The 21,442-nt window shown below is 45.0% G+C and overlaps 1 protein-coding gene across 1 annotated transcript in view; it reads left to right on the top strand.

The window, feature by feature from the left end:
• Positions 1-13,219, top strand: part of PPCDC (phosphopantothenoylcysteine decarboxylase) — a 32,580-nt gene extending 19,361 nt beyond the window's left edge. The window contains exon 6 of the mRNA XM_015822537.1: positions 12,999-13,219. The gene's annotated coding sequence lies outside the window, so the exon portion shown is untranslated. The remainder of the gene's footprint in view (positions 1-12,998) is intronic.
• The last annotated feature ends 8,223 nt before the right edge of the window (positions 13,220-21,442 follow it).

The raw sequence follows: 21,442 nt of genomic DNA, 5'->3' as shown, positions 1-21,442 counted from the left end.
GTTGACCAATACTATGAGCTGCTTTCTATAGCTTTATTCTGAGAAGTGTGACATTAATCTGTGAGCATTCAAATAATAGCAGATGGACTTATTGGCTGATTGAGGTCTCATCAGGCTAGGCAAGGTGGGGGCATCACCCTACCATTGCTTCGGTATTTGCTGACGGTGACGCTCTGCTTGGTCCTGTCCAACGTTCTTTCAGAGCTGTGCCTTTAATGTAAAGATCTGGGTTCTGTGGTTGATTAGCCCATGTCAAAATGATGGGGGCTGTGCATTCCTGTGGGTTTGGGTAAAGGACAAGGCCCCGGTTTGCTGAGAGGTTCAGCACAATGGGCCTTTGATCTCGTAGCCCCAAGACATCTGTCACTGTTGTTCTATAAGTCAAGAGGCTTAAAAGAGTGCCTTGTGTACACGTCCAATTTGCAACATCCCATACCTGGGTATTTCCTGTTCAAGGCAGGATGGTGAACGGTGAGGAAGAAATGGGTCCATCCACACCCCCGTCTCTGCCCCACCTTTATTTCTTGGCTTGGTTGCTTCTGGAGACTCTGTCATTCCTTTGTTTGGACTTGCCAAATCAAACTTACACTCCCTTTCCTCTTGTTGATGTTCCTTGCTGCCTTCCTCCTTTTTGTTTCAAACCAATATCGCCTTTATTTCCCCAGCCCAGTGTTCTAACAAAAGTCCACAGAAGGGGGTGACAGCTGGTGGAAAGTTCTTGCCCTGCTATCTTTTTAACATCCTTCTTTGGTCTGACCTTGGACAGGGGCAAGCGGTTGCCTCAAGCCACAGGTAGAGTCCAACAGAGGCAGCTTCTAGATCAGGGATGTCCAATCTTGGCAACTTGAAGACGTGTGGACTTCAATTCCCAGAATGCCACAGGGAGCATGCCTGGCTGGGGAATTCTGGGGTTGAAGTCCACACATCTTCAAGATGTCAAGGTTGAGGAATACTGGGTTGGAGTATTGGTTAAGGTTATCAGTAGCAACTGAGTGTGGGAGGCATGTCGATCAACATTTCCTTCCTCCCTCCCTCCCTCCCTCTTTTCCTTCCTTCCTTCCTTCCTTCCTTCCTTCCTTCCTTCCTTCCTTCCTTCCTTCCTTCCTTCCTTCCTTCCTTCCTTCCTTCCAACCTCCCTTCCCTTCCCTTCCCTTTCCTTTCCTTTCCTTACCTTTCCTTTCCTTCCCTTCCCTTCCCTTCTCTTCCCTTTCCTTTCCTCCCTCCCTTCCTTCCTGAAATAACAGTGTTGTCTCTTACAAATAACCTACTTCATCAGTTAGACTTGCTAATAGGTCTCAAAGTGCTCTTGGGTTACGTATAACTAGAGTTAAATTACTTTATTGAGTCCATATAACACAGCAGTTGAGCTTATCTTTCCTCTGTTTAATAGTTGAACCAGCTCTTATCGAATCTACCTTTCTTTGTCCTTCCTTGATTCCTGGAAGGCGTATAGATAAGCACGCCATTAAGGGAATAGTAAGAATAATTTAGATTAAACCTAGTACCAATAAATATAGCAATCCCAAAACATCTGGCGCAACCGTTGAACGCCATTGGCATTGACAAAACCGTTATCACCGGTCAATTGCAAAAGGCAGCTTTCCTTGGAACTGCTTACATCCGGCAACGGTACCTGTCATATTATTAAGCAACAACATCTGCCTATCTTAGGTCCTTGGGAAGGATTCAGTAGATGGACAAAAAAGGCTAATTCTGGCCTCAACATCTGTCAGAGGGTGCGACCAGCCACAATAATACCATTGTAGGTATTATTGCGGATTATTATTATTAATACCGTCACCTCTGATATTATCTCAGTAGACTTTTTAGATGAGAAAAAAAATACCCTCCACCAATGGGCCCATCCTCTCCGCTTGTGATGTAAGGAGGCAGTTGAGGAAGGCTGAAACATCTTCAAGTTTTTCTGCTTATTGGATGGCCCTGGGGTGGTTTTTTTTTTTTTATTCATTCTTTTTTAACTTCCTGTTGTGGCTCCAGAGTTCTTCTCTAGAATTCTGTGGAAGCCTATGACAAAATATATTTCTGAAACAGTTATATAACGGGAACCATTTTCTTTCTGAGATGACTGCAAAGCCTTCAAATGAGCTGGAGCAGTGGGTCTCCCTACAACAGTTGTTACTGCCAGCGTTGTCTGAATGCTGCTTCAAACCACAACCGTTCATATCTGCTAACCAGATCGTGGCTGAATTCTTTTCTGGTTTTAGCCAGCCGTGATTCATAGCCCGCGTGCTGAGTTATCTGAAATCGCTTCATATTTCTGGGGAAATCTGGCCTTAGATAGTAGCTCTCTAACTCAGGAGCAAAGAGTGCACCGGTTGCCTCAAATATCAGCTCTTTTAAATTGACTGCCAATTGCAAGGATCAAAAATCTAAAATCCTGGTTCATTCTTCCCATGCTGGCTGGGGAATTCTAGGAGTTGAAGCACAGCTTAAAGTTGCCGAGGCTGAGAAACATCGTCTTTAGAGCATCTGGGTATAGAAAGGTGAAGTTAAGTTGTCTTTTTGATCTAAAAGCACGTGTAGGGAATCCTAAGAGTTGGGAGGAACCTTGAAGGACTTCTACCCTGATCTTCTGCTCCTGGGTGGTAGGAATAACAGAGTCGGAAGGGACCTTAGAGGTCATCAAGTCCAACCCCCTGCTCAGGCAGGAAACCCTATACCCGTGGTGGCGAACCTATGGCACGGGTGCCAGAGGCGGCACTCAGAGCCCTCTCTGTGGGCACCCGTGCCGTCAGCCCAGTCCTAGGCCTTCAGCTGGGTTTTATAAAACCTTTTCACTTTAGGCCTCCGCTGCCGTGTGCAAAAAAAAAAAAAAAAAGTTCAATCAATCAGTCAATTTCAACTTCTCGCGGGGGAAAAAAAGATCTTGCAAAGTTGGAATTGGTTGATTGAACTTTTTAGTCCCACCCAGCCTGCTGTTACCACTGCAGTCACGCCCACGCCCAGCCAATTGGCCACACCCACCCGGCACTCCACAATGCATAAGTGGGTTTTGGGTTGCAGTTTGGGCACTCAGTCTCTAAAAGGTTCGCCATCACTGCCCTATACCATTTCAGACAAATGGCTGTCTGGTCTCTTCTTAAAGACTTCCAGTGTTGGAGCATTCACCGCTTCTGGAGGCAGGTTGTTCCACTGGTTAATTGTCCTCACTGTCAGGAAGTTTCTCCTTAGTTCCAGGTTGCTTCTCTCCTTGATGAGTTTCCACCCGTTGCTTCTTGTCCTGCCTTCAGGAGCTTTGGAGAAGAGCTTGACTGCTTCTTCTTTGTGGCAACCCCCTTAGATATTGGAACACTGCTATCCTGTCCCCCCTCGTCCTTCTCTTCATTAAACAAGACATACCCAATAACAAAATGACAGCCTCGGAAGGGACTGGAGGTCTTCTAGTCTAATTTCTAGCCTGCTGAAGCAGGAAACCCTGCACCATTTCAGACAAATGGTTATCCAATCTCTAAGGATAGATCATCCCAGCTAAGCGGGTGATCCATCTTTGCTTGGAAAATGCCCACTATATTGGGGGGGTTGAGCTTGGTGAGGGTGCACCCAATTTCTTCGACTGCCAGAGGCTGAGTTGCTGAAGATAGTTGGAACTAGAAATGATTGCCATGCTGTTTATCCATGGCAACTGGGCAAATCCCTTGCAAGTTGCGTCCTGCAGCTCGGACAAGTTACAGCTTGAAGAGGCTGGGCTTCTGGCTCTCCCTCTGGGTCCTATTTGACAGTCTCTTCCCTGCAGCATTTAAGAGGCAGGGCAGCTTCCTCCTGCTAGGATAGGGAAAGAAAAGAGAGCAGCAGGTGTTGGGAGAAAGAGAAAGGATCCTGTTGACTTGCAGAAGGACAAGGCTGAGCTGCAGACAATCTTGCGGGTACAAATCTGGTGCTCTCGGCTTGCGAAGCATCGCAGGCGTCCAGTTGCACTTGCCCCAAGGCTGTTTTTTCAGGAGGCAACTGGACTTTCTTGTTCTTCTTTGAAGACATTTCGCTTCTCATCCAAGAAGCTTCTTCAGCTCGGACTGGATGGTGGGGAATAATGGAAGGATTTATATTCCTTGCAGGCCGCTGGTCTAATGGTGGTAGAAGGGATGCTTGAGAAGAACAAGGGCGCAATAAGCCTTTTTTTTTTTTCCTTCCCCTCTTGGATAATTCAACTATGGACAATGTCCTCCTTAACCAGATCTCCAATATACAGGTCGTCCTCGACTTAACAATGGTTCACTTAGTGACCGACATTACAGGGCCCTGGAAAAAAAGGGACTTAGGACCCTTCTCACCCTTATAACAGTTGCAGTCTCCACACGGTCAGGTGATCAAAATTCGGACGCTTGGCGACTGACTCACGTTTACGACGGGTCGCAGCGTCCCGGGGGCTTCGCGCGACCCCCTTTCCGCGACCTTCTGACAAGCCAAGTCAGTGGGGGGGGAGCCAGATTCATTGAACGACCGTGTGACTAAGGAAAGGAAAGTCATCAAATGGGGCAAAGCTCACTTAGCTGAAGGTCTCGCTTAGCGACAGAAATGTCGGGGCCCCACTGTGGCCGTAAGCTGAGGACCGCCTGCCCTCCCAACTCAGCTGATGGCAGGAAGGAGGGAGGCTGCTGAGCAGGCCTGTCTCCGTCCTCTGACTTGGCTCTTTCTGATTTAGATATTTATGCTTGGAAAGTATTTCAGGGGTCCACTAAATGTCGGCTGGCGATTAGACTGCTAGTCAAAACATCACCCACCGAAAGGGCGGAGGCGAAAAGAATTAGTCGTTCTTGTGTAGAAGATAGAGATTGGGGGCAGCTCTAGGAAGGTTGTGCCCACACGGGCTTTCGTTTTCAAAACGTAACGAAACGCCATTCTGGTCGGGGGGGGTAGGAGTATTTTAAAAACTGAAAACTGGGGAGAGAAGCGCAGCTCTTTCCATAACAGCAGCACTGAAGTCACGAGAAATCTGAAATCTCTTCACCTGGGGCGCTCCGAATTGCAACGTATACGATGACCTTGAGTTACCGTGCAGGGTTAAAATAATGCAAGGCTAACCACCAGCCGGCATAGCTGAAATTCTTGGCAGAATTCGGCAGCTATTAAATTGTCCAGGAACTGCTATTAAAAGTTTTGAGATTTATATCCCATACGTAGGCAAGATGGGGGTTTCCTATTTGTGTTCGCTTCGAAAGCTTTGCTTCAAGTTATGTTAAGGTTATTTTAAGCACGTAATGTTTTTTTGATTGGTTCGCTTTCCGGTCTCCAAAGGGTGGATTTTGGGCCATCTGGCTCAAAATTATCCTGGGATTCCCCCCCGCTCTCCATTAATCCAATAGTTTTCCAGCCAGCATTTCCCCCCCCCTTTTTTTTTTTTAAAGACTTGAAGACTTTCTGCTGTGCATGCCTCTTTTCTGTGCACTGTCTGGAACCTGATCGGGGGACCTTTTATTATTTGGAAATGAAAATTGTGCTGTAATGTGGTCTGTTAAAAAAGAAAAAGGAAAAAAAAAAGAATACAATGCAACTAGATCTTAGGATATTCATTTGTTCGTTCGTTCATTCATTCATTCATTCATTCATTCATTCATTCATTCATTCATTTATCCATCCATCCATCCATCCATCCATCCATCCATCCATCCATCCATTCATTCATTCATTCATTCACTCATTCAGCAAACTTGTATCCCACCCATTTTGCCGAGGGCGACACTGCTTTAAAAATAATTTCTTTGATGTACAGGTAGTCCTCTACTTACAATGGTTTAGTGCAGTGGTGGCGAACCTGTGGCACACGTGCCAGAGGCAGCACTCAGAGCCCTCTCTGTGGGCACACGCACCATGCCCTGGAGATGGCAACTGTCCCTCTTCAACCAGCCGCCTGCTAACTCGCCAAGGTCCCACGTGGCCGGAAGCATCCCAGCATGGCTGGTTTTACTCCCCCCTCCCATCCTTCCTGCCCTCACATGCTCTCCTTTTCCGGGGCACGACCCACTGCATCGCCTCCTCAGCTGTTGGCCGGCTGTCCAGCTCAGAGGTGGCTTCCCTGAACTTCTGGTGGCGGGCTGCAGAGCCCCAGAGTGCGCCGGTCGAGGGGTCGGCAGGCTATGGCTGCTGACGGACACCGTCGGCCCCCATGCGCTCGCTGGCCTCTGTGTGCAGGGGCCAATGGTGTCAGGCAGCAGCCGCCCCGGCCCCTGCCTCACCTTGCCCTGTGACAATGGCACCCCCAGCCCTGCCTCACTTCACCTCGCCTCACCCCGCAGGATGAGCCTCCTGCCCACTGCCCCACCTGCCAGAGACCCTCTGGATCTCCCCCAACCCTGCCCGGCCCCCACAGGTGTCCCTCCCCATGAGCAACATACAGGTGACCACGCCCACCTTGGCCACACCCACCCAATCTGCCATGACCACCACAGTCATGCCCACCCAGTGGGCCACACCCACCTGGCACCCGGCGATAAATAAGTGGGTTTTGGGTTGCAGTTTGGGCACTCGGTCTCTAAAAGGTTCGCCATCCCTGGTTTAGGGTTTACTCCCAGTTCGAAGTTACAGCGGCGCTGAAAAAAGTGCCTGATGACCATTTTTCACACTTAACGACAATTGTGGCATCACATGATCAAAATTCAGATGCTTGAGAATTGATTCACATTTATGACGGTTGCAGTGTCCCTGCGGGTATGTGTGTGTCACGTGATCCCCTTTTGCAACCTCCTGACCAGCAAAGTCCATTGGGGAGGCCACAAATGTTTACTAATTTAACAACCGTAGTGTTTCGCTTAACAACGGTGTCCAGAAAGGTCGTAAAATGGGGCAAAGCTCACTTAAAAAACGTCTCACTTAATAACTTAAACGTTGGGCTCCATTGTGGTCGAGGACTGCCCGTATGGCTTTCCTTTCTGGTTTTGGCCTAAGTGGAGAAAAGCAAAGTTTTACATTTAGGCAGGAAAAAATCAAAGGTAGAAGTACAGATGCGGGGAGACCTGGCTTAAAAACAGCAACTGGGAGAGGGACCTTGGAGTCCTGGTGGACGATCACTTGACCATGAGCCAGCCGTGTGCAGCAGCAGCCAAAAAAGCCGATACAATCCTGGGTTGTATAAACAGAGGCATAGAATCAAGATCACGTGAAGTATTAGTCCCGCTTTATAAAACCCTAGTAAGGCCATACCTGGAATACTGCAGCCAATTTTGGTCACCATATCACAAAAAAGATGTTGAGAGTTTGGAAAAAATTCAGAGAAGAGCAACTAAGATGATTCAAGGCCTGGAGACTAAAACATACAAAGAACGGCTCAGGAGTTGGGTTTGGCTAGTCTAAAGGAAAGAAGAAATAGTGGAGACAGGATAGCAGTGTTCCAATACTTGAGGGGCTGCCACAAAGAAGAGGGGGTCACGTTATTCTCCAAAGCACCAGAGGGAAGGATGAGAAACAATGGTTGGAAGCTGATCAAGGAGAGAAGCAACCTGGAATTAAGGAGAAACTTCCTGACAGTGAGGACAATTAAGACCTCCAAGGTCCCTTCCTATTCTATTCTATTCTGTTCTGTTCTGTTCTGTTCTGTTCTATTCTATTCTATTCTATTCTGCAATCTGTTCTATTCTATTCTGCAATCTGTTCTATTCTATTCTATTCTATTCTGCAATCCTATTCTATTCTATTCTATTCTATTCTATTCTATTCTATTCTATTCTATTCTATTCTATTCTATTCTGCAATCTGTTCTATTCTATTCTATTCTATTCTATTCTATTCTATTCTATTCTGCAGTCTGTTCTATTCTATTCTATTCTGCAATCTGTTCTATTCTATTCTATGCTATTCTGCATTCTATTCTATTCTATTCTGCAATCTGTTCTATTCTATTCTATTCTATTCTATTCTGCAATCTGTTCTATTCTATTCTATTCTATTCTGCAATCTGTTCTATTCTATTCTATTCTATTCTGCAATCTGTTCTATTCTATTCTATTCTGCAATCTGTTCTATTCTATTCTGCAATCCTATTCTATTCTATTCTATTCTGCAGTCTGTTCTATTCTATTCTATTCTGCAATCTGTTCTATTCTATGCTATTCTGCATTCTATTCTATTCTGCAATCTGTTCTATTCTATTCTATTCTGCAATCTGTTCTATTCTATTCTATTCTGCAATCTGTTCTATTCTATTCTATTCTATTCTATTCTATTCTATTCTATTCTGCAATCTGTTCTATTCTATTCTATTCTATTCTATTCTATTCTATTCCATTCCATTCCATTCCATTCCATTCCATTCCATTCCACAGGCTTCCAATGTGACTTTGATGTAGTGATTGAGAGCTCAAGTTTATCTTTTGAAAAATGACTCAAAACCGAATTGGTATTTTTTCACTTCCTCGTGTAAGCCCAGCAATCTCTGTGAGAAACGCTCCTTCCCTCCACCCAGGGGTGAATTCCCACATTTGCTAGTGGAGCACTGATCTTAAACACTCTGGTTTCAACCACAACTTTCACACCTTCCTCATCAACATTTTTTTTTTAAAAAAAATGATGCCGCTTCTTCCTTCGCTGTTTTGCATTACTTTCCGCCACCTGATTTTTTTTTTTTAAAGGTAAGCAGAATTTGTGCGGGTGTTGTTTTTTGTTTCGGTTTTTTTTTTTTTACAGTGTTGGTTTTTAATGGACGGTCATTTGCAAAGCTGTGATCTGTAAATGCAAGGGTGGAACAGAGGGAAGAGAGTCGACTTCTGAAATGTATCATAAATGCAGATAGCCCCCGACTTAATAATAATAATAATAATAATAATAATAATAATAACAACAACAATAACAACAACAATAATAATAATAAAGTTGGAAGGGACCTTGGAGGTCATCGAGTCCAACCCCCTGCTCAGGCAGGAACCCTACACCATTTCAGACAAATGGCTGTCCAGTCTCTTCTTAAAAACGTCCAGTGTTGGAGCATTCACCGCTTCTGGAGGCAGGTTGTTCCACTGGTTAATTGTTCTCCCTGTCAGGAATTTTCTCCTTAGTTCCAGGTTGCTTCTCTCCTTGATTAGTTTCCATCCGTCGCTTCTCGTCCTGCCTTCAGGCGCTTTGGAGAATAGCTTGACTCCCTCTTCTTTGGGGCAGCCCCTGAGATATTGGAACACTGCTATCATGTCCCCCCTCGTCCTTCTCTTCGTTAAACTAGACATACCCAATTCCAGCTGCCGTTCCTTATATGTTTTAGCCTCCAGTCCCCTAATCATCTTTGTTGCTCTTCTCTGTACTCTTTCTAGAGTCACAACATCTTTTTTACATCGTGGTGACCAAAACTGGATGCCGTATTCCAAGTTTACTCCTTTAGCAACTTTTCAAAGTTATAATTGGATTAGAAGACTTCCAAAGCCCCTTCCCCAACTCTGTTAATTCTCTCAGATGAAATTTTTGTTTCATCTTGTGAATTATTCTGTTTGTCAGTATAAACGTATGTCAGCAACAGCCTTGGAGTCTGCTTGGAGTTAGATACGAATCAAAGGAATTCAAGGGAGGTCGGCCTTAATTTGCTTGTAGCTATGTAGGGATTCTAGGCTGATCCCTCTTTGAACTCCGCCCCAGATTCTGCCACATCCTTCTCTTACACAATCCTAAGGGGGGGGGGGAATCCCTACCAATTCCTTCCCGTAAGCATGAAGAATTCCCAGATGAGGGTGGAAGTTTGTTCTCCGAGCTTGTGGGTTGGTTTCGAAAGGTTTCGTTGTCAAGCTAGGTAACATCTTCAGCGGAGTTTAGGGGATGTCAGTGTCAGCGTCATCCCCTAAATTACGCTGAAGATGTTAGCTAGCCTGGTAACGAAATATCTGGAAACCAACCCATAAGCTCGGAGAATCAACCTCCACCCTAGCTGCAGATAGGGGTTCATGCAGATTTGGGGTTGTTCCCATCTCTGAAGAACCCACAATTTCCTTGCTTGAAAGATCTTCATTTGGTTGGCCAGAGGTCACACTTCTGCTCTCCGGGATCAGGGAACCCCACACTTTCAGTGCCTTTCCCCCCCCCCCCCAGCCTTCCCAGGAATTGGGCCACGTCTGTAGTCAAACGGCAAAGGTGGTTTAATTTGCTACGGAGTGTTCCAGCACAGGCTGCAAGAAGGTGTCACCGCCACTCAACCTCCTGCAAGCCTGAACAAGAATTTCATCATGGCCCTTATTATCCTCCAGCAGATGCTGTTCCCCAACGGCTTAAGTTTTGTTTTGCCAAGAGAAGGATATGGAGGTCTTTAAAAGGCTGCCCTGGGGAACGCCTGGCCCCTGTTTTGACTATTGTTTTTCATCAGCCTCCGGTGTTTTCCCCTAACGGGCCAGGGGCTGAATTAATTTCACCCAGGTTTATTATTGGAAAGAAAGTCACCTTTATAGGCTGGGCGGTGAGCAACGGAGACACGTCAGAATCGCTCCCTGCTATTAAAGGTGACCTGCCAGGCGATGCAGGTGTGTCACAGACCTTTGTGTAACTGATAACCCAACCGGTTGTTATTGCCGTCGCTGCTCCCTCGATAACCATTGCTCAGGGTGAGTGTCAAAGCAACACCACCGATGCACAAGACAGGCGTATTGGCAAGCTCGGGGGAACACCAAACATTTTCAGAAAATAGTTGGGGCTGGGTGTAGAGCAGGGGTGTCAAACTCAATTTCATTGAGGGCTGCATCAGCATTGCAGTTGTCCTCGGGGGGGCAGGTAAGTGTGGCCAGGGTGGGCACAGCCTACTGGGTGGGTGTGGCTGGGGTGGGTGTGGCTTACTGGGTGGGCGTGGTCAGCTCTACATCATTCGCATCAAGGGTGCCTGTGGGGGCCTGGGCAGGAGTGGGACAGATCTGAGGGTCTCTGGCAGAAGGAGGTGGGACAAGGGCAAGGGCCAAGGCATGGTCCACTGGAAGAGCCTGCTGAAACCTCTCCCCTGGAGCCCATCAAGCCGGATATGTGAAGTAGGCGAGGGCCATTTGCTGGCCACTTCCAGGTGATGGTGCATTTCTTCATTCCTCACAAAGGGTGACCCCTCCCCAGCATGCACCCAGGGGGCAGGGCCGATGCAGCAGGGGCCAGTCCCTCGCTGTTTCCAAACGGCCTTGTGGAGCTAAGACTGAATGCGTTTCGGCATAAATGGCCACCACAAAATTGTACATTGGCTCCTGGCCGGCCTGTGTCAGGGCCAAGGCAGCGGGGGCTGTTCCCTCACTGTGTCCAGGATGGCTTCGCGGGCCACATGAAACCATGTCACAGGCTGCATCCGGCCCCCGGGCCTTGGGTTTGACATGTCTGGTGTAGAGAGATTAATCCGGGCGCAGAGACCCCAAAACCTTCAGAGGAAGACTGAGCATGCTCAGTAGTCACAGAGCAGTGACTGACTAGAAGGGATGAATTGGCCAAAAGGTACAAGAGGAATATTTTGTTGCAGGACTCGCTGGTTACTTGCCAAAATTAATTTAGTTTGGGTTTTACCGTAACCATACCACTTGCCGGCTGCATGACCAACGTGTGTCCAGATATGTATACAGGAAGTCCTCGTCTGAGCGACCACAACTTAGCAACATTTTTGTCGTGAAGTGAAACATTGGTTAAGTGAATTTGGCTTCACTTTATGACCTTTCTTGCCACCGTTGTTAAGTGAACCTCTACATTTGTTAAGTGTCAAGGTTCCGACTAATGGAACACTTCAAAGAACTTCCAGACATTGTTTATTCTAAAAAGTCTTTAATCATATGAACACAGTGTCGGCACAGTTGTTAAGCGAATCGCTGCAGTTTTTAAGTGAGCAACACGGTTGTTAAGTGAATCTGGCATCCCCATTGGCTTTGCTCACCAGAAGGTCGCAAAAAGGGACGACGTGAACCCGGGAGCGTCAGAAATATGAGTCTGTTGCCAACTGGGATCACAAGACCATGGATGGGGACCCTGCCACGGTTGTGAGTGTGAAAAATAGTCATAAGTCACTTTCTTCCCAGTGCCGTTCCAACTTTGAACGGTCACTAAAGGAACTGTTGCATGTTGTGGGTTAGCTGTCGTGGATTGCGGAAACTCAGGTTTAAGTATTAGCTCAGGAAGTTGGCTAGGCTGCCATAAATGCCAGCAGTGTACAAAAAATCTATTCCCGATGAATAGCTCGTTTGTCCTTCTTCCACGCCCTTTTTAACTATTGTGTGACTCAAAATGGAAGAACGTAACCCTGAAGTCATTTTCGACCTTCCAGATGCAGCCAGCAACTCTCACCCTTCCAAAATTCTCCCGTGACTGTGAATGTAGGAATAAAAACAGCAAGCACCACGATTAGGGGAGGTTTTTTGCTACGAAAGAGGAGAAGATAAGGGCAAATCCAGACTGTTAACAAGAGAAGATGCTGGCGGAGAAACAGTCCTTTAAAACAATGTTGGCCTTGATATTGGGAAATACCCTGCCAAGCCACAAAGAGGTTAATGTTTTCAGCTGTTCTTTTTCCCACGCTGCAAGGTGAGCGCTTTAAAGCAAAAATACAGGTGGTTCTCGACTTGCAACAGTTTCGTTTAGTGACCGTTTTAATGTCACAATGGCACTGAAAAGGGACTTAGGACGTTTTTTCACACTTAGGACCCTTGCAGCATCCCCAGGGTCCCATGATCAAAATTCGGACACTTGGCAACTGACTCATATTTATGACGGTCGCAGTATCCCAGGGTCAGGTGATCCCCCTTTTGTGACCGTCTCACAAGCAGAGTCAATGGGGAAGCCCGGATTCATTTAACGACCGTGTTCCTAACTTAAAAACTGCAGCGCTTCGCTTAACGACGGTGGCAGGAAAAGTCATAAAATGGGGCAAAACTCCCTTAAGAAATGTCCCACAATTCTGAGCTCAATTGTGGTCGCAGAACACAGAGAGTTCGTGAGGAATTTTATTTAGGTGCTCTTATTTTTATTTATTAAACAGTTTATATCGTATCCTCAACTCACCTGAACGGAGAATTGGCACGGCTTTGTTTATTTATGTCTCTCTCTCTTTTTTTTCCCCCCCACAGAATTCTCAACCCGAAAGAGGAAATTTTCTGAGATCTGGCTTCTAACTTGTAACATAGATAAGTGCGTTGCCGGTGACACGTCCTCGGCCTTTTTATATTGCCCTCTGGGAATGCGTTCCCACCCATTCAGTCCCTTTATTGACAATTAAAGCAGTAAAACCATTCAACATTTACGGTTGGAACGGAAATGGCTAATAAGATGGAAACTGCTGATAAGGTGGTGGTGGTGGGGGGGAGAGAAACACAACACGCCACATATCCTTCGTGAAAAGTGCCATAAAATAATCAGGATGCCAGGAGGCTGAACACCTGCAATTTTTTCTTTCGTTTTGTTTTTTTTAAGCCTTAGTTGCAAAGTTTGATTCCGCCCTCTGAGCGAAAAGACGTCTGTGCCCAGACACAAGGTGCAGAATTTCCCTCGTAGGGAAATTAGCCCGATAAATAAGCTAGTAGCATAAGCTAGTAAATGACCTAATAAATAACCTAGTAGGGAACAGCTTGATAAATAAGCTCTCTGATGGTTTCTTATTCATTTCTGCCACCAGAATCTTCAAACTTACAATAGCCTTGATTGCCTACTGAAATTAAATAACTAAGCCTGTCAATGTAAAGGCATCCTTGAATTTGGCTCCAAAGTGGTTTATTTATTTGTTTGTATCCTGCCTCTATTATTTTTACAAATAACTCAAGGTGGTGAATATACCTAACACATCTTCCTTCTATTTTCCCTACAACAATTACCCTGTGAATATAATATAATATAATATAATATAATATAATATAATATAATATAATATAATATAATATAATATAATATAATATAATATAATATAATATAATATAATATAATATAATATAATATAATATAATATAATATAATAATATAATTATAATATAATATAATATAATATAATATAATATAATATAATATAATATAATAATATAATATAGTATACATAACATAACATAACATAACATAACATAACATAACATTACAATACAATACAATACAATACAATACAATATAATATATAACAACATAACATAACATAACATAAAATAGTAGTAGTAGTAGTAGTAGTAGTAATAATAATAATAATAATAATAATAATAATAATAATAATAATAATAATAATAATAATAATAATAATAATAATAATAATAAAGTTGGAAGGGACCTTGGAGGTCATCTAGTCCAACCCCCTGCTCAGGCAGGAAACCCTATACCATTTCGGACAAATGTCTGTCCAATAGAAGAATAGAATAGAATAGAATAGAATAGAATAGAATAGAATAGAATAGAATAGAATAGAGCTGGAAGGGACTTTGGAGATCGTCTAGTCCAGCCCCCTGCTCAAGCAAGAGAACCTATACCAAGTGGGTTGGGCTAAAAGAGATGGACTGGCTGAAAGACACCCAGCTGACTTTCATGGCTAAGGTGGGACTAGAACTTTCTGTCTCCCGGTGATTGGCCTAAAGTCACTTAGCTCTGCCATATCACCTAGCTGCCTCTATCACGGAAGGAAGGAAGGAAGGAAGGAAGGAAGGAAGGAAGGAAGGAAGGATTCTAAGGGCTGAAGTCCATACTTAAAATGTTTCTCAACCGTTGCAACTTGAAGATACGTGGACTTCAGCTCCCAGAATCAAATTCCCATGCTGGCTGGGGAACTCTGGGAGTTGAAGTCCACACATCTTCAAGTTGTGAAGGCTGAGAAAACACTGGGTTAAAGGACCCCCATCTCTTGGGCAATTCTGCCAAGGTGAATCTTAGGGAGACCTTGGCATGACCTCTACATAAGGATGCCCAAGGGGTTTCCTTAAGAGCGCTTCCCCCTCCCCAGTGCCACAAGCACATAATTGTGCCCCTGGTGTGTTACAGGAGCCTGGCTCAGAATCCGTTTTTTCTACCCCAGCCCTCCTGTCAAGAGCAAGCCAAGCCTCCTTCCTTGGCAGGGATGCTGCTAGGGATCATGATGGATGGATGGATGGGTAGACTCAGGGGCTGCTGTGCGTGCATTAAAAACACCGGTCCTGATGCTGACTCCTGCCATAGCTCTGAAGAGCTTGGGGGGAGCCATGCAGCCTCGCCAAACTGTAATTTTTACCATGTTAGGGAAGAGGAATACCTATGGGGAAATATTCCAATTAAAACCATTTTCCTTAATATGGATTGAAACTAATCAAGGAGAGAAGCAATCTGGAATTAAGGAGAAACTTCCTAACAGTGAGGACAATTAACCAGTGGAACTGCTGGCCTCCAGAAGTTGTGGGTGCTCCATCACTGGAGGTTTTTAAGAAAAGACTAGACAGTCACTTATCTGAAATGATATAGGGACTCCTGCTTGAGCAGGGGGTTGGACTAGAAGACCTCCAAGGTCCCTTCCAGCTCTATTCTTATTCTTTTATTCTTGTTCTTATTTTTTTATTCTTATTCTTATTCCTATTCCTATTCTTATTCTTTTATTCTTATTCTCTTATTCTTTTATTCTTATTCTTTTATTCTTATTCTTATTTTATTCTTATTCTTATATTCTTATTCTTATTTCATATTATTTTCATTCAGTGAAGAGGTTGATTTGACTTCCACCCAATTCTTACTTCTGAGCCTACTTATTTTTTTATGTGGGGGGCACCGTGCAACCCCCAAGCTTTGCAGTCTAAGAGCCAAAACTTGTCCACCTGTGAGATGAAGAGATATACAGGTAGTCCTGGACTCAAGACCCACAATTGAGCCCAAAATTTACGTTGCTAAGTGAGACATGGGTGAAGCAAGTTTTGCCCCATTTTACGACTTGTCCTGCCCCATTTGTCAAGTGAATCGCTGCATTTGATAAGTCAGTCACACTATTGTTAAGTGAATCAGGCTTCCCTCATTGACCTGGCTTGTCAGACAGTCGCAAAAGGGGATCACATGATCCCGGGGCCGTCATAAATGTGAGTCAGTTGTCAAGCATCCGAATGTAAATCCCGTGACCACGGGGATGGTCATAAGTTTGAAAAAGGGTCAAAAGTCGCTTTTTTCAGTGCCGTTGTAACTTTGAACAGTCACTAAACTGTGGGAGGACAGCAGCACCCCCCCAGAGAAAGAAATATTTTGGGGATATTTAAAAGGCAGAATATTATATTTCCCCAAAGGATCTTAAAGGCAGAACACTCCCCTCCCCCACACAAGTCTGTCTGCCCCCAATCAGAAACCAGGTCTGCAGAAATGCCGATGTGATAATCTTGTCAGAAAGATTGGAGCCAGGAAGATTGGAGCTGTTGGGATTAGAAAGAAAGATCCCTAGAATCAACAATCCCTCACACCAAAAATCCAACAGTCATCAGCCACACCTCCAGGGAAGCAGGATATGACCTTTGGGACATAATAGGATTAACCCACCACCATCAGAATACCAGAAAGGCACACTCAGACTCAGGTCAAAGTTCATGCCACAGGAGCAACTCCAAACAAAAGCCCAAGAAGGTATAAAAACCCACCACTCCCAGCTACATGTGGTCAGCTTTCCCAGAGCCATCTTTCTGTCTGGCTCTGCTCTTCAATAAACTCCAACCTTCTTTCTAAAGCAGTCTCCATTTTGTTTATTCCCGGCTTGGACTGGACCCCGATGAAGATTTTTCTCTCAACAAAACGAACCGTTGTAAGTCAAGGACTGGGGTTACCTTCTGCGGGCTCCTCCCACTCCTGCCTACATCTTCTCCTTTCGCTTTGTCAAGGCTGCCGGTTTCCTTTCCCTCTCTGCTTTCCCTGGTCCAGGACCACGTAAAAAATGCAACAGGTTTTTCTTCTTTTGCTATCGTAACCAACATCTGCATAGCAGGGTTATTAAAAAAAAACAACAACATTGGCAGTTTAATTTGATCTCGTGTCATAAACCTGCCAAAACAGAAAATCTGCAAATGGATCTCTGAGGGTTTTTGTTTTTGTTTTTTTTCTCCTAAATACGGCCGCAGGGGCAATTTGGTTTGGAGAGGAGCCTCAGTAAGAGATCCGTCTTTTGTTTTTCCTGCACTATTTGACCAACTGAAAATCTCCCCCCCCCCCAAACAAAAAACAACCCCAAGCAGTTTGTGAGAGGAGGTGGGGTTGGGAAGGAAATGTGCAAGGTCCATGTTGTGAGAGTTTGTGGAGAGGAATGGGAATGCAATGGAAGAGAGCCGTTGATGGGGAATATTTGGCAACTTAGCCCAGGTGACGAGAAAGCCGTGAAGAAATGTTGGGAGTCACTCACGGAAGTTGTGCCTCAGTGAATTCACTATAAACCGAGAAATTCCATCTGTGGTTTTGGAATTCTGCATTTATCCCAGATGACGAAAGTTACCTTATTGTCTTACTCTTCCTTCCTGGCCCCTTCGCATGAGGCTTGCCTGCCAATGGATGCTATTTGGCAGAAAATAAAGAGTTTCCTTCCCTTTTTGACTCAATCTTTTTTAAACAAAGTCTGTACAGTACCAACCTTTTCAAAAATTTGAAAACAAAACATGGATTAGACCAGCGGTTCTCAACCTATGGGTCGCGATGACCCCATTTGGGGTCGATCGACCATTTCACGGGGGTCGCCAAGCAAGGCTGTCTGCCATTTTTTCCCCTTTTCTGGTGGGTGCCTTACCTCCCTTGAGCTGGGCCAGCTGGTGGTCGGCCTGCTCTGTCTCTGCCGCTTGCCAGCTACGCCTCGGCCGGCGCAGGGGGCGGAACCACGCATGCGCAGCGCTCCCGGGCAGGGAACGTCCTCGACTTACGACCGGTTTAGTCCTCGACTTACGACCGGTTTAGTCCTCGACTTACGACCGGTTTAGTCCTCGACTTACGACCGGTTGGGGGTCGCGGCATTAAAAAGGTTGAGAACCACTGGATTAGACAGTGCGTGGATTACAGGGTTAAGTAGTTTGGTATTTTCCAATATTTTTTTTTGTCCAGATATGTGGACTTCATTTTCCAGAATCCTCCTGCATGCATGGCTGTTGCTAAGAATTCTGGGAAATGTGTTTATGCTTTATGAGTTAGATATTGTCTTCTCTCTAACCAAGGAAGTCAATTTGGTTATCAGTGAAGTCTGTTTGTCTGATCTATCTCTCCATCTATTCATCCATCCATCCCTCTCTTCCTTCCTCCATCCATCTTCCCATCCATGCATCCATGACTCCATCCATCCATCCATCCCTTCCTTCATCCATCCCTTCCTCTATCCATCCACCTCTCCGTCTATCTCTCCATCCATGCATGTATGCATGTGTTGAAAGAAAAATCAGGTCCAGTTCCAAGCTGGGAGTAAGATACTGGAAATAAAATGGAGGCTAAGATGCTGGATATAAAATGGTGGCTGCTTAACAAAGAAGGTTTCTGTTTATTGATGAGCAGAACCAACAACAGCATGGAGTTCTGGGACAGCTGAAAAAATTGAGTGCAGAGTGGTACCTTCTTTGGGCTTTGTATTTGAGAGGCCTATTCCTGTGCAAGAACATGTCCTTTGATGGCTAATGGCTGTTGCCAGATTCCTATGAGGTCATGTAGGGGTCGTGGCTGGCTCTATAGGCAAAAGAGGAAATGCAAATCCTAGGTGTTTGTCTGGGCTAATCTTGTCAACTTTTGGCTTGCCTAATTGTGTTGCTTATCTGGAGTCTCTGTTTGCTCTTTGCTTATGAATAGACCGGCCCAATCTTTCTGAATATCCATTCAAAATCTCCTAAAGCTGGCCTTTTTGCTTGAGGCTTTTTCCTGTAGCAGGAAGACAGGGGCTGCTTTCTGCCTTTGTTAAGATTTTTTCTCCATTTTTCCTTTAGGAAAAATATTCTGTCCTGCCTCTTTTTTAACATTAAGAATAAAGAATATTTTAATTTGGGGATGGGGGGGCCTTCCTACACATCCATGCATCCATCCATCCATCCATTCATCCAAGAATTTTGGGTCAAAGAATTTGTTAGAAGTAAGTCTTCATCCTGGTTCATCCAAGCCGGGAATAAATAAGCAAACATGGCGACTGCTTTGGGAAGAAGGTTACAGTTTATTGCAGAAGACAGATGGTCCTTGCAAGAAGCAGCAGAGGAGAAGAAAGAGAGGGAGCACATGGGCAGAAGGTCTTTTTATACCCTCTAGCCTTGCTTGGAATAGTTTCCTGTTCCTGTGGCATGAACTTTGAGGCTATTTCTGAGTGTTTTTCTAGGCTTTGATATCTGTGGTTTAATCCCATTATCATATCCTGCTTCCCAGGTGATGGGGCTAATGACTCTTAAGAGCTTGGGTGGGGTATGCAGATTTTCTCTTTGTCTTCTTGATTGCTCTGGCTTCAACTTTCTGATGGTTCCACATCTGCATTTGTATAAGACTAGCTACTGCTTTGGGCAAAGAGATGAGGCCAGGTTTGGTTTCTGCTTTTCAAAAAATGCTTTTAAAAATCCTTTTGGTGAACAATATCTTTCTTTCTGCCTTTTTAATATTTCCTTCTCTGGGCTAACTTCCCACAAATTGCAATTCATCTCTGAGGTTAGAAACTGATCAGGTGGTTTTTTTGTGTGTGTGGAGCATAATTGTGTCTCTTTATCTACAGAGATACAATAAAGAAACCCATATGATTTTAATAGAGGTAGGATCAAGATTAGAGGCAGTGAAACACCGAAACTGAATTCAACCACTCAGATGAATTCAACCACTTGATTGATTGAATGAATGAATGAATGAAATGAGAGCCATTGTTTTAGCAGAGAAACAAACTCATTGGTGGGGAAGGCCTTGATGGGAAATCAAGAGAGGCTGCCTTGCAGCCGTAACAGATCATTTTAGCCGATATTCCTTCTGGATTTCCTGCCTTGGGCATCTCTTGACAGTTCCTTGGCGTTGATAATAGCCTTTGCACCTTGCTTTGACAACCGGGAAGGAGATGTGCTTCACGATCAGGCACAGTGCTTCCTAGGAGAGAAGAAATTAATCCAGGGAGTTAAACAAGAGCGGGCCACGGGACAGCCACGGGACAGAACCTCCTGGCTCCAACATCTGGTTTTAATAGCCATAAAAGGGTACGCCCGGAGGTGGGTGAAATACTCCCGATGGTCTCTTAGAGTCAGGATGTTCCCTGTTCCAACACCGGGAAGAACAGAACGAACGGAGCCAAGGTGTTGTTCAAAGAAAGCTTCTCCAGAATACATATCATTAAGGACATTGGCAGAGAGAGTGGCTTCCTTGAGTGCCACGGGTGGCTTATTTAGGATTCTTTCTTCGATGGCACAGGCTGCATTGGCCTGGCACAATATTGAACAGGTTCAGTTTCTCATCGCTGGAGGCTGAGCATCTTCACCCTGCTGGCTTCCGGTTATATGCTGGCCGCCTCACCTCCATCAAAGATGAGCAAAACGACCCACCAATTAAAAAAATAAAATCAAATCCCAAAGCACTCGAAAAACACGGTAGAAAAAAAATAACACGTCTCTTTTGAGGAGGTAGAAAGCGTTGGGAAAATGGAAATACACAATTTGGTAGGCCTAAAAACCATCCAGGCCTTATGGCTATGCTGAATGGCTGCTGTTTCTCATCCTTGTTCCCTGCAGGAGGTGTGGATTTCAACTCCCAGAATTCCCCCAGCCAACTAGGAATTCTGGGAGTTGAAATCCATACCTCTTGCAGGGAACAAGGTTGAGAAACACTGATTTATTGTATGGGATGAATCATTGCAGGAATCATTCCCACAGTGAAAAATGAGCTGGGGTTGATGATGGAGTTCCTGTACACATATTGTCCACCTTGTGATTGGGCTTTGTGTTGCACTGCACAGCCACACAACTGTTCAATAAAGGGAACAGCTTTCACAATCATGGTTACAGCCTGTGACAGTAATAGACCCCAGAGGGATACTCAGTCTGAATGGCAAGCGTGCCTGCACACACCCGCCCACACTCCTAGCTGCTGGATGGCAGAAAACAGATTATTTAAAGGCGTATATTTATGTCTTGCCTAACCAGAATCTCAAAGAAATAATGAATTGTATTTGGCCAAAGGCAGTGGGGGATGTCTCAAACAAATCCATTTCTCCTTTTAATGGGCCAGGTCAAGGTGGAGTTTGAGCCCTCAAGCGATGCCACAAAATCTGGCTGCTAAACACCCCTGACTGAGTCACACTTGCTCTGTCAAACCGAAGCCGGCTTCAATTAATGCGTTACATGATTGCAACCACAGCATCTCTCCACCGCAGATGGATGGGCGAGACCTTGCAACTCCATTGGAAGTGCGGGCTTTGGTGACTCAGTGTTTAAACCCCAAGGGGCACCCGCCACTGACAGCCCAGGTCACTACTGTGATTTGCTTATCTGTGGCAGGTTGAATGACTGAGGTCAAACCTCAGCACTTAGCAATAGCATTTAGACTTATATACCACTTCATGGTTTTCCCAGTTGCAATGTATGGCTGTGAAAGTTGGACCATAAGAAAGGCTGAGCGTCAAAGAATGGAGGCCTTT

The sequence above is a fragment of the Protobothrops mucrosquamatus genome, unplaced genomic scaffold (assembly GCF_001527695.2).
Source record: "Protobothrops mucrosquamatus isolate PMUCROS unplaced genomic scaffold, P.Mucros_1.0 scaffold1601, whole genome shotgun sequence".
In the NCBI taxonomy this organism is placed as follows: domain Eukaryota; kingdom Metazoa; phylum Chordata; class Lepidosauria; order Squamata; family Viperidae; genus Protobothrops; species Protobothrops mucrosquamatus.
Note: the sequence above shows the minus strand (reverse complement) of the source record. Positions and strands in the feature narration are given on the sequence as shown.